Source organism: Hippopotamus amphibius, chromosome 3 (assembly GCF_030028045.1).
Source record: "Hippopotamus amphibius kiboko isolate mHipAmp2 chromosome 3, mHipAmp2.hap2, whole genome shotgun sequence".
Classification (NCBI taxonomy): Eukaryota; Metazoa; Chordata; class Mammalia; order Artiodactyla; family Hippopotamidae; genus Hippopotamus; species Hippopotamus amphibius.
In genome coordinates this window covers 64,132,648-64,145,818 of record NC_080188.1, presented here as the reverse complement: position 1 = coordinate 64,145,818, position 13,171 = coordinate 64,132,648, and the positions used below count along the sequence as shown (strand labels likewise).

General features: G+C 36.0%; 1 protein-coding gene and 1 non-coding gene across 4 annotated transcripts in view; one reads left to right on the top strand and one right to left on the bottom strand.

The window, feature by feature from the left end:
* BMPR1B (bone morphogenetic protein receptor type 1B) overlaps positions 1-13,171 on the bottom strand; it is a 417,039-nt gene that overhangs the window by 334,095 nt on the left and 69,773 nt on the right. The window lies entirely within an intron of this gene.
* On the top strand, positions 10,105-10,231 carry LOC130850630 (small nucleolar RNA SNORA40). Its single transcript, XR_009052989.1, has one exon. It is a non-coding gene; the product is annotated as a small nucleolar RNA SNORA40 (small nucleolar RNA).

Genomic DNA, 13,171 nt, shown 5'->3' with positions numbered 1-13,171 from the left:
AAGCACTTTGAGATTTGTACACAGGCAGTATATATTTATCCATTATAGTAGTCACTCTGATTTACTCCGCAGCATCTATTAACACAAATGATAGGAAGCCAGCCATAATCATCCAACAACCTAATCTTACACCTAAAGCAACTACAGAAAGAACAAACAAAACCTCAAAGTTAGAAGAAAAGAAACCATAAAGATCAGAGCAGAAATAAATGAAATCGAGACTAAAAAAACCAATTGAAAATATCAATGAAACGAAAAGCTGGTTCTTTGAAAAGATAAACAAAATTGATAAACCTTTAGCCAAAAACTGTAAACCTTTCAGAGTGCAGGTGTTTTGCTTCCTTAGCTGGGTTTATTCCTAAGTATTTTATTGTTCTTGATGCAATGGTAAATGCGGTTGTTTGCTTAATTCCTCTTTCTGATATTTCATTGTTAGTGCTCAGAAATGCAACAGATTTCTATATGTTAATTTTGTATCCTGCAACTTTTCTAAGAATTTGTCCATTTCTTCTAGGTTGTCCATGTTATTGGCATATAGTTGTTTAGTTGTCTCTTATGACCCTTTGTATTTCTGTGGTGTCGGTTGTAACTTCACCTTTTTCATTTCTGATTTTATTGATTTGAGCCCTCTCCCTTTTTTTCTTCAACAAAATACTAGCAAACTGACTCCAACAATTCATTAAAAGGGTCATACATCATAATCAAGTGGTATTTATCCTGGTGATGCAAGGATTTTTCAATATCTGCAAATAAATCAATGTGACACACCACATTAACAAACTGAATAATAAAAACCAAACAGGCATCTCAAAAGATGCTGAAAAAGCTTTTAATAAAATTCAACATCCTGTATGATAAAAAAAAAAAAAAACCTCTCCAGAAAGTGGGCATAGAGGGAACATACTTCAACATAATAAAGGTCATAGATGACAAACTCACAGCTAACATCATACTCAACAGTGAAAAGCTGAAAACATTCCCTCTAAGATCAGTAACATGACAAGGATGCCCATTCTTATCATTTTACTCAACATAGTTTTGGAAGCCCCAGACACAGCAATCAGAGAAGAAAAAGAAATAAAAGGAATCCAAATTGGGAAAAAGAGAGATAAAACTGTCACTGTTTGCAGGTAACATGATACTATACATAAAAAATGCTAAAGATGTGACCAGAAAACTACAAGAGCTCATCAATGAACTTGTTAAAGTTGCAGGATACAACATTAACATACAGAAATCTGTTGCATTTCTAAACACTAACAATGAAATATCAGAAAGAGAAATTAAGAAAACAACTCCATTTACCATTGAATCATGAATAAAATACTTAGGAATAAACCTATCTAAGAAAACAAAACACCTGTACTCTGAAAACTTTCATACACTCATGAAAGAAATGAAAGATGACACACACAGATGGAAAGGCATACCATGTTCTTGGATTTGAAGAATCAATATTGTTAAAATGACCATAATACCCAAAGCAATCTACAAATTCAATGCAATCACTATCAAATTACCAATGATATTTTCATTGAACTAAAGCAAAAAATTTTCTAAATTTGTATGGAAACACAAAAGACTCCAAAAAGTGAAAACTATCTTGAGAAAGAAGAACAGAGCTGGAGGAATCATACTCCTTGACTTCAGACTATAATGCAAAGCTACAGTAATTAAAACAGTATGGTACTAGCACAAAAGTAGACGCATAGATCAATGGAACAAAATAGAAAGCCCAGAAATAAACCTTTGCACCTACGGTCAACTAATCTATGACAAAGTAGGCAAGAATATACAATGGAAAAAAACAGTCTCTTCAATCAGTGGTACTGGGAAAACTGGACAGTTACACATAAAAGAATGAAATTAAAACAGTCTCTAACACTATATACAAAAATAAACTCAAAATGGATTAAAGAACTAAATGTAAGATCGGATACTATAAAACTCCTAGAGGAAAACAGACAGAACACTGACACAAATCACAGCAATATTTTCTTGGATCCATCTCCTAGAGATGGAAATTAGAACAAATGGGACCTAATTAAACGTAAAAATTTTTTACACAGCAAAGGAATCCATAAACGAAAAGACAACCTATGGAATGGGAGAAAATATTTGTAAATGATATGACCAACAGGGATTAATTTCCAAAATATATAAACAGCTCATACAGCTTACTGTTAAAAAAAAAAAAAAAACCCAATCAAAAATTGGGCAGGAGACCTAAATAGACATTTCTCCAAAGAAGACATACAGATGGCTAACAGGCACATGAAAAGATGCTCAATATCGCTAATTATTAAAGAGACATGCAAATCAAAACTACAAGGAAATATCACCTCGTATCAGTCAGAAGGGCCATCATTGAAAACTCTACAAACAATAAATGCTGGAGAAGATGTGGAAAAAAAGGAAACCTCCTACACTGTTGGTGGGAATGTAAATCAGTGCAGTCACTATAGAGAACAGTATGGAGATTCCTTAAAAAAACAGAGTTACCATATGATCCAGTAATCCCACTCCTGAGCATATATCTAGAGAACACTCTAATTTGAAAAGATAAATGCATCCCAGTGTTCATAGCAGCACTATTTACAATAGCCAAAACATGGAAGGAACCTCAATGTCCATCCATCAACAGATGAATGAATAAAGAAGATGTGGGGTGTGTGTATAGACACACACACACATACACACAATGGAATACTACTCAACCATAAAAAAGAATGAAATAAAGCCACAACATGGATGGACCTAGAGATTACCAAATTAAATGAAGTAGGTCAGACAGAGAAAGACAAATACCATATGATATCACTCATATGTGGGATCTTAAAAAAATGATACAAATGAATTTATCTACAAGGCAAAAATAGACTCACAGACATAGAAAACAAACTAATGGTTACCAAAGGGGAAAAGGGTAGGGATACATTAGGAGTTTGGCATTAACAGATACACAATACTATATAAAAAATAGACAACAAGGACCTACTGTATAGCACAGGGAACTATATTCAATATCTTGTAATAACCTACAGTGGAAAAGAATCTGAAAAAGAATAGAGAGATATAGATAGATATGTATATATATCTATAGATATATGTATAACTGAGTCCCTTTTCTATATACCTGAAACTAACACAACATTGTAAACCAACTGTACTTCAATTTTAAAAAATTTAATAGATTAGTCCAAGTATCACGTGTATGCACTACATCAGTGTGGGCATATGGAGGTTAATTATGCAGGGGCTAAAGTTTGGAAGCTTCACAGGTGATTAAGATATCTGCTCTGTTCACATGCTCAGGATCCACTAAAGAAATCAGACATCAAACAATCACCAGATAGTAAGTGCTACCACAGAGTTGTGTACCAGCACATTAACTGCGGAGTCCATGGAGAAGGAAAATGTTATGATAAGGAAGGTTTCCTTAGCTCCCTCTTGAATACACGCATGGGAAAGTGTCAGCAATGATCAGGCTAATGAAAATTATGTACTAAGTTAATGCATCAAAATCCACACAAAAATGGTTTAAACTGTTAAGCACTTGAATTAGTAGCTCAAGTATACATTTGTCTTTACTTCCCCACAATTTTGAAGGAAATTTAAATACCAAATGAGACCCTGAACTCCAAAAACGAAAGGGACACTAAGACAAACTATTCAATCCGCAGGCTGCTCAGACAGGCACATCTAACCTTTTCTCTACTCCCTATCTCAGGCTGAATGTAGCCCCAGGAAATAAATATAAATAAATGTACTCTGCCATATAGGGAGGGTAGACTGTGTATGCTGTAAAGAGCTCCCAGTATGTCATCTCAAGTCTTTTTTATTTTTTCCTCATAAACTATGACCACAATTTCCTTCTCCTCTGCTAGTTGTCTCTAAAGTCACTTTCCAGCCACTGGTTCCCCAAAGTGCGGACAGAGCTCTCCAAAGCAAAGATCTAAAAGAAAATAGCTTTGCCCCCAACTTTCCCCCATAGCTCACATATGTTCACCACAGAACCTGGCAGCCCATCAGGAGAGAGGCACGGAAGAGAAGGGAACCAAAGCTAATTTTCCATTAAGTCAGTTCTCCCACCAACGTGTCAACAGCAAAGGACCCTTTCCCTTTGCCCACTTCACTCTAGTGTTAACCAAAATTTTGAAAAGTAGCTTTGTCTCAGAATTCTTTAAGATCTTAAGCTGCTCTTCCATGAGGTAAAATTAAGATGTGAGCTGAGAAAGGACACCACAACCTCAGTAAAGAAATGACTTCAAAGTCTCTAATAAGAAAGCTTACAACATGGCAGTGGCTGCCTGTGGAAATGTTTGCCGAATGTTGATACCAAAAATGAACTTGAAGACATTTGTCTTTTGACATGATTGCTTTTCAACTGGAAGGTAAAAATATAATTTTATCTAAAGGACACATGTTAGGTATATGTCATTTCCCATTCAAATGCAATCATCATTCAAAGCTCATAGCTTTGGGAATTCGCCATCACGTTGTGTAAAGAACACCAGACTGATGAGTATTACACTAAAAAAGCCTTCGTATCCTTTGCACTTGATGAGCAGCTGAAGAGGGAATGCTGCTGTTCAGGAGCCTAAGTGGGGAGGAACAGGTCCCGCACCTGCATCTAGGAATGCACTCATTTAGTCCTCTAGGTACCAAGCCTATGGCAGTGATGTTTCAATAAGCCTTAGAGACTCACCTCAGCCTAAACCTGGCTTTTTTGCCACTACTAACATACCCTCCCCAGAGCCCTGGGACAAAAGGTCATAGTTGGTCTCATCCAAAGAAGACAGGGAAGAGAGGTGGCCAGCTCCTATTTTCTCTCAATATTTCCTCATCTCTTTCTTTTCTACCATGTCCATCTATCTAGTTATTCTTTTTCTCTTTTCCATTTTCTCCCTTTCCAACTTTTTGATTTACCAATCTATCCAATCATAATTAAATATGCCCAATGCACTGGGAAGCTCTGGACTGTAAACATATCAGTGGTCTCTGCTTTCTAAAAGCTCACAGTCCAATAAAAAAATTAAACAGATAGATTAAGTACTTACCACACAATAAAATAAGTGCTACCAGTGAGCCTGATACCAGCACATAGTGTGTTTCATTAGCTGGGGTGGGAGGAAGGGGAACTGGAAGATTCACTCACCTACCACCTAAATAGATGCATGTGGTAGCAATTTGCCAAAAGCAACCCATTTGTTTTTTAAACTAGCTGCCAACACATGATTCCACCCAAGTCACAAGAAAATAGTTATGAATCTTGTTCTTATTACACTTATGACTAAATCCATACAATCTAGCACTTATATCTTGTTCATTCCTATATCCATATTGCCTAGCACAATGCCTACCAAATAGTAGGTACTCAGAAGGTTTATGGAATTAACTTTAATAGTTTGTGTACTACTGTTTCACTGAACTCTTATTTCAAGATCCTTCTAGGCAGAAACCACTTCCAACGTTATCTCAAACCAAACCTTAACTCTTTTGCATGTATTCTGTTCGGAAATAGAATTTACATTTGTTTTAAGTTTAAAACAATATTTATGATGTTTTATATATAAATGTATATATTCTAGCTAAAATTACTTGAGAAAATTTTGCTAGTACTTTTAAATCTGAATTTCTTGTTAGTTTTAAACTTGAAAAATGCTAAATAAAACTTACCTCGTAAGTGCCTACTAATGCTTACTAGTTACAGAATACATGTTTTCAATTAGTAGGCTGCAACACCTTTTGGCTTTATTTTCGCCACAATTTTCTGTGGCAGTAAATTTAATTTCAAAAGAAAGTAGCTATAGATTATGGAACCCAGTATAGCTGTGTAACACATAAATAAGTCTCAGCCAGCTTTAAAGCGTATTAAAGAGAGTTGTGAAATATACGTGTAAACATGAAATTCTGAAGTGTTAATCCAGTGACACTTAAGTATTGGTTTCAGTTTATAAACAGATTCTTTTAAAGCTTCTAGGCAAAATCTGAGGAATAGCAATGGCGTGCCCTGTCACAGCTGGTAAGAGTTAAAGCATATTGTGCTCTAATGATCTCTCTTAGAATCCATTATTCTAATTATTGTGAATACCATATTTCTGAAAAACTCCAATTTTAGCAACATATGTTATGTGGTTAAAGTTAGTGCTAAAAGTAGAATTAATCAGGTTCTTTTTTCTAACAGTTTAAACGTACCTCTTTTCATTCACGAAGTTTCTGAGTATAAATTAGATTAGTTATCTATGGGATGTTAACATCTATAAGAATTGAAAATATATTTACATTCCTGACTTTGTTTAGATTTCACAACTTGAGTTAAGAGCCCTAGGTACAAATGCCCTTTGAGAATCAGTATCCTCTTTAAAAGTTCTGAGATCTTTCAAGTACTCAGAAAAGGCTTCTGTTGTTGATACAAATCATTACTATATCTCTATGAGAAAAATATGTTTTAATCACAAGGCATTAACTAATTTAAAACACTTTTTCATGGAACACTCTGCATAGTCCTGGGAATAAACAATGAACAAAGCACTCTCCCTGCCCTGAAGGAGTTTACAGTCCCACTGGAAAGGCAGACCAGCAATCAGGTTACATGGATTGGCAAATTGCTCACAAATCATGAGCTTGGTAAAGCTCTCCAAGAAAACAAAGGTTTTTTGCAGATGGAGTACATTCCAATGTTTTTTTAATTCACTTAATAGTTGACATTTTTGGTAAAGTTAAACCATAAACTTCTGAATCAGACCACCTAAGTTAAAATCCTGCTTATCAAGGTCTAGCACCCTAGGGAAATTCCTTCTTGCTTCCTTTTACCCCTTTTCTCACAAGGCATACAAGGTGGGTCTCACTGGGCCTCAATGGAAGCGGTAGTGAAATAATACTCTAAACATGAAAGACGAGCTTCCCAGGCTTCAAGGATCTCAGTTTTGTACAAAGATTGATAATAAATCCAGGCAATTTCAATTTGTTTAGCTACTCCCTAATCTTGAGGCAAACTAAAGGAAGATGAGTGAATAAAAGCTCAGAATGACAGACTGTTTCAGGAACTGTTCCTTCTGAGAGGAAAGCACTCTTCTAACTACAACTGAACACAATGCCTTCAAGCCAACCTTTCAAAAAACAAAATTTCATTAGGCAAATTCTGTTCCACTATGAAGGTACAACCAACTGTGTCCAAACGTACAGTACTGGGTGAGCTCCTTGTTAAAAGATCTGTTTCTCACCATGAAGCAGATACTTACATATTCCCATAAAATCTCTGTCAGCATGCACTTGAAAATCTCAAGAGCATCCAGATTAGAGTGAAAGGTCACAACCCATACTATATTTGTGAAGGATTGAATAAGGGTCTCAAATCTAGGTCCTTGGGGAGGAGGGAGAAGAACTTGTTTACACACAAGCATAGAGTAAGCAGCTGTTTAAGCGGTGTGACTGGAGAGGGTGATGAAAGGGCCTCTAGGCTAAAAATACTTCCATTGGCTGTGCCACAGTGCCTGAAAATTCCCACACAGCTCCTCTGCTGGAGCTCACAAGGAAACTCCTGCTAAGACACAACTGGTATCAGCGTGAGTAGCTCCTTTAGCTATTATCAGCCAGTATTTTAGCTCATTAGCCACCCATAACACTTAACAGTGCCCAAAGAATGAGATGCCACAAAGAGGAGTTGTAGAGGTGAATGAGGATTAATAAAGATCTGGATGTGTATTTGCGTTTTCCCAGTTAGGAAAAAAAAGAGGGAAAATATATTAGGTCTCTTCACTCTGAGAGAACTGAGCACATTCTAACTATAAAATTGTACCCTCTGGCCCAAGGCTAACCCTATAAGAGAAAACTAAACAGTCTTGAGACCATCTAGAAAATGAGCGTGGAATGTTTTTTCTACAAACGTCCATTTATTCATCTCCCCACTTCCAAATCAGTCTAGACTAATAAAACATTTCTTGAAGTAAAGATACCGTATATTTTCAATTATACAAAATTGTAAGTAATTATACTGCATGAGGGAATAGCTTAGTGGTAGAGCATTCTGAGACACAAGATCCTGACTAAAAATCAAGAGCACCCTTAGAATTTCCACCATGAGTAAGATTTTTTTCTGGTCTATTCACTGAGTTAATCTCCTCACCCCCAAAGAATCCCTGGTATATAGCAGGTGCTCAACTAATTACAGGGACAGTATTGCCTGGAAGCTAAAAGCTTAGACTCTACCAGTGAGGGCCAGCTCTGTCTCTTATTAGCTGTACAACCCTGAGCAAGGTATTTAGCCCCTTTGTGCCTCAGTTACCTCATGTGTAAAATAGGAGTGATAATAGTACTTATCCTATGAATCTGTCATGGAAAATAAATGAGTTAAATACATAAAGTTACTGATAGCAGTGTCTGGCACAAAATTAGAAGTATATAAATACTGGATATTATTCTTGTTTGCTGAATAAATGAGAAGACCTGGAAGGCTAAATTGAGATAGCAAGAGTATGAATAAAAGCACAGGACAAAAATACTGTAAAGAACACAGGGATGTCTGTAAAGGAATCCTTAATAAAGTCATAAAAAAAGAATCCAAAGAGCAGTATCACTTTCATTACAGAAAAATAATCCAGAGTATTTGTCCTTAAACCTAGGTAAACAACAGAATCATCAGCAGAGCTTTCTAAAACACTGATGCCAGGGCCCCATGGCAGAGTTTCTGGCTTAATTTTTAAAGTTCCCCCAGTGATCCTCTCATGAAGCAATAGTTAAGAACCACCTACTTAGAACTGTGGTTTCTAGGCTTTTCCACCTCAATGCATTTGAGGCATATAACACATTTTATCCAGAATGAGAAGCTCCCCATGAAAGTAGTTGGAAGAGAAAGAGTAGAGTCATCAGAAAAGGTTTCCTGCATGATCCTGATACCTCCTCTTGAGGTACATACATACATCTATCTCTGCTGACCCTGGACCACAGAGCAGATACTCTCATCCTCAAGAAGCAAAACAAAATTTTAAAGTATTTAGCAACCAATTAGTCACAGGCACTGAATAATCAGAATGACAACAGCTGAATGCAATGATGATCTAGGGCTAAGGATGAGCCCTGCCTGTAAGGGAGACAGGAGGATTTTCATTTTGTAGATGGGGAAAAGAAACTGAGGCCTTGAGGCTAATATGCCAAAGGCTACAAACCTACGGAACAGTAGAGCCAGAATCTGAACTAATCAAAGAGTGAAAAGGGGAAATTTCTGAAACTAAGAAAATGACATTCAGTATTTGAAAAATGCAGTGCCTGAAAACACTTTTTCTAGGGATTTGGTGGTGCATTCTCCTCAGAATTTAAACTGTCATCTTCTATACTAACCAGGAATCCTCGGAGGACTTTACAGGTGTGACATAACTATCTTTACAGACAGACACAGGGTGAATGAAAATTACTTGCAACTTTCTTTTTCAACTAAAGATTTTAAGAAAAGGATGAGACTGGTCCACTTTGTTTTCCTTGATAACAGTACCTTCTAAGTCATATGACTGTAACTTCCGTGAAATTCACTTTTTAGAAGATAAACTGTAGGAAACAATGCAACAGCTAGAGTTTTATTAAGAAGCATTTCATATCTTCTTTTTTATTTCTACAGAAAAATAAACTGAGCCATTGAAAAACAATGACAGGACTTCCCTGGTGGCGCAGTGGTTAAGAATCCACCTGCCAATGCAGAGGACACAGGTTTGATCCCTGGTCCAGGAAAATCTCACATGCCGCAGAGCAACTAAGAGCGTAAGTCACAACTACTGAGCCCATGTGCTGCAACTACTGAAGCCTGCACACCCTACAGCCCATGCTCCGCAACAAGAGAAGCCACCACAACGAGAATTCCACTCACCACAACAAAGAGTAGTCTCCACTCACCACAACTAGAGAAAGCCTGTGCAGCAACAGAAACTCAACACAGCCAAATAAATAAATTAAATATTAAAAAAACAATGACAAAGAATAATGGTCAACAACTCAGGAATACCAATTTAGATCTGTATTTCACATTTTACAACAAATTCCAAACAGAATGAACAGTTACATCCAAACAGTTCAAATTACATTAATACCAGCATAAACTAAAACTAACAGAATAGCACTTGGTTTGTTTTTGTTTAGTTTGTGAACAAAGACTTATAGACATGTGCAAAAATAAATCCTCTTTTTGCAACCCAGAACTCATTGTTCAGTATGAGTTTTGATACAGATAAGAAGGAACATGATACCTAAAACAGATTGAAGTGATGGGGGTGTACTGATAAAGACTGCTTCCAGGACTACAGAGCTGGTAACTTCCCTCATTTCTTAAGCTTTTAAATTATCAGCTATATTGATTTAGTACTCTAATCTTAATGTTGACATGAAACAAAGATGACTTCTTTTTTTAGGCTTTTATCTTGAGAACACAGTGTCTGGATTTTAAAAAGGTACTGGTATATTCCAACGATCTGTACTGTTCTAGGTTGTGATAAGCTTAGGAGTGAATATGATTTGAACTTAACACATTTTAAGAGGGTGTCAAATTCAGAATCAGACAGATCCATCTCCTTACCCTAAACATGGTCCTAAAGTAAATGACTTGAGGAAACTGGATCCCAAAGATTACAGGTGGGGAATTTTGAAGTGTATCTATATTCCATTTGAGATTAAAGAAGCCCAACTAAAAGAATTGTGGGCTGACTGGTAACAGTGTGGATTCAGTAAAACTTCTTTTTGAAAGGGTTATCTTATCTCGAAGATTATGACTTTGGAGGAACTAAGGTGATTAGCAGTAGAAAGAATCAGAACGTGAAATTCCTTAAAAATTTATTGACAAATAATTTTGCCTATGTTACACATAAGTGCATAATAATAAAACCCTTTACACTTTGAAAAAAAGAACCTGTTAATCAGATATATGAAAAAGAATTGTAATGACACATATCTTTTTAAAGTGAAACAGAAGGGAAAGAAAGGAAAACCAATAGACCAAAGAAACTATACGATGCCAAAATATCAGATAAAACGTACATATATAATATATTCTATGAAAAGTCACTGTTTCGCAGAAAATAGGCTAAGCTCTCCAGAAAAAACAATACACACAAAAGAAATAAAGATGTAAACAAATATCAAAACTGCTTGACCTAACTGTTCATACTGGGAGTAAAAGGCACACAAAGAAAAAATTTGAGCATAACAGTAATAACCTTATAAAATGTCAGACATTATGCTCTTTTTATACATATCATCTAACTTATTCCTTACAACAGCCACATTAGGCAGGCTACGGCACTATTCACACTTTACAGACCAGTAAAACCAATGCTCAGGATAGATCAGAAACATTCTAAGATCACACATCTAGTCAGGGGTGATTCTGGGACTTGCACCCAGACAGCCTAATTCCAGCACCCATGTTTTTTATCACAATGTCCCCTCAAGTTAGCAAAAATAATATTATTACTAATATATTTAACATCAATTTGTTAATACTACCAATAACCACTAAATTAGCAAAACAAAAGGTACTACCAATATTGACTATATATCATTAATAGCAGGATAGGTTTCAGAGTTTTGAAAGATACTTAGCAAAATGTTTCCAAAGCATACATTCCTTTTCCTAGGAATTCTACTTTTAGGAATATAACCCCAGGAAGTAAGTGAAATAGAGGATAATTATTTGCTGAAAAATATGCTTAATTCCTAATATTATAAAACAGCACTATTTGTAATGATGATAGTCCAAATATCCAGAGTTATAACCAAGTAATTTTTGTTACATTAAAATGGATAATCATTGTGACCATATTACAACATGGAAAATGACAGAAAGATACATTAAATATGCCAGAGAACATGTCTGAGAGGGACTAAGAAAGAAATAAAAACACCTCATTAATTTGAGGTAGTAGAGTTCACACTAATTTTTTTAAATTTAGTTTTCCATTAATGCTGTTATTTTCTGCAATAAATATATTCCGTACAGAAAACAGGTTAAAATTACGCAGTATAATATAAGCAATGTGCCCACCATAAATTTTGACAGCTATTAACCATTTAATCAATAGCAGATAATAATAGCTAACATTTATGCACTTACTATATATGCCCTGCAATGTTCTAACAACTTTATATGCATTAAGGCCTTTAATCCTCACAACAGTCAAATAGTTGCACTCTCTCTAGTTTCCCAATAAGGAAAACTAGGGAGAGGGACGGTAAGTAATTTGCCTAAGTTCAGCCAGCTAATAAACTGCAAAGCCAGGATGTGTTCCAGAGCCCATACTCTTAAGAGTTCTGCTCTTTGGCACTCACTGTGTGACCCTGTCAAAAACTCTTATTACTGGAAAGCAGAATAAGGAGATAGGTAAACAATTAGTAAGCATAATGTTTACATATGGCAGTAACAGGCTGTGTTTTTAGGAACACTTACTTTCTGAGCCCAAATTAAAGACGAACCATCTCTTACGTGCTCCTTTACTAAATTCTGGATTTAGAAAAGTGAGAAAATGTTTTTTAAAAAAGAACTTCTACACAAATAAAACAGGAAAAAGTCACTGAAACACTTTTATAGAAACAATCTATTTTTTTCTTGTCATCATAACATATCCTTATTCATTTTTAAGTGTTATAATCTGTTTAAATATTTATAAACAGATGGTATTTGAGTGATTTAAAACCAGTTTTAAGTTAATTCTATTTTTTATCCAAACACAGTCACAACATACTCAAACTTCTACTCTAACCTTCAGATTTCCAGGGTAGTCTACTTGCCAAACAGCCTGCTTGGCGTATCCACCTGTATATCTTACAGACAGAGCAACATAACGACACTCAAAACTACACTCCTGATTCTTGTTCTCCACATCCCGACGTTGCTAACTCCATTCTTCTGGTTGTACAGGCAACAAACCTCAGTGTCATCCTTGACTCCTCTCACACACCACATACGCCACCTGTCAGCATATATGGTCTGAGTTTGGCCATTTCTTACCACCTGCACCTTTATCACTCTGGTCCAAGTCACCATTTTCTCTCTTATCTTCATAATTGAGGTAGCCTCCTCACCGCCTCCCACCCTGACTCACTACAGTCTACCCTCAACACAGCAGCCAATGCCACCCTTTTAATACTGCAGTCAGATGATGTCACATCTCTATGCAAAAGTCTCCATTCC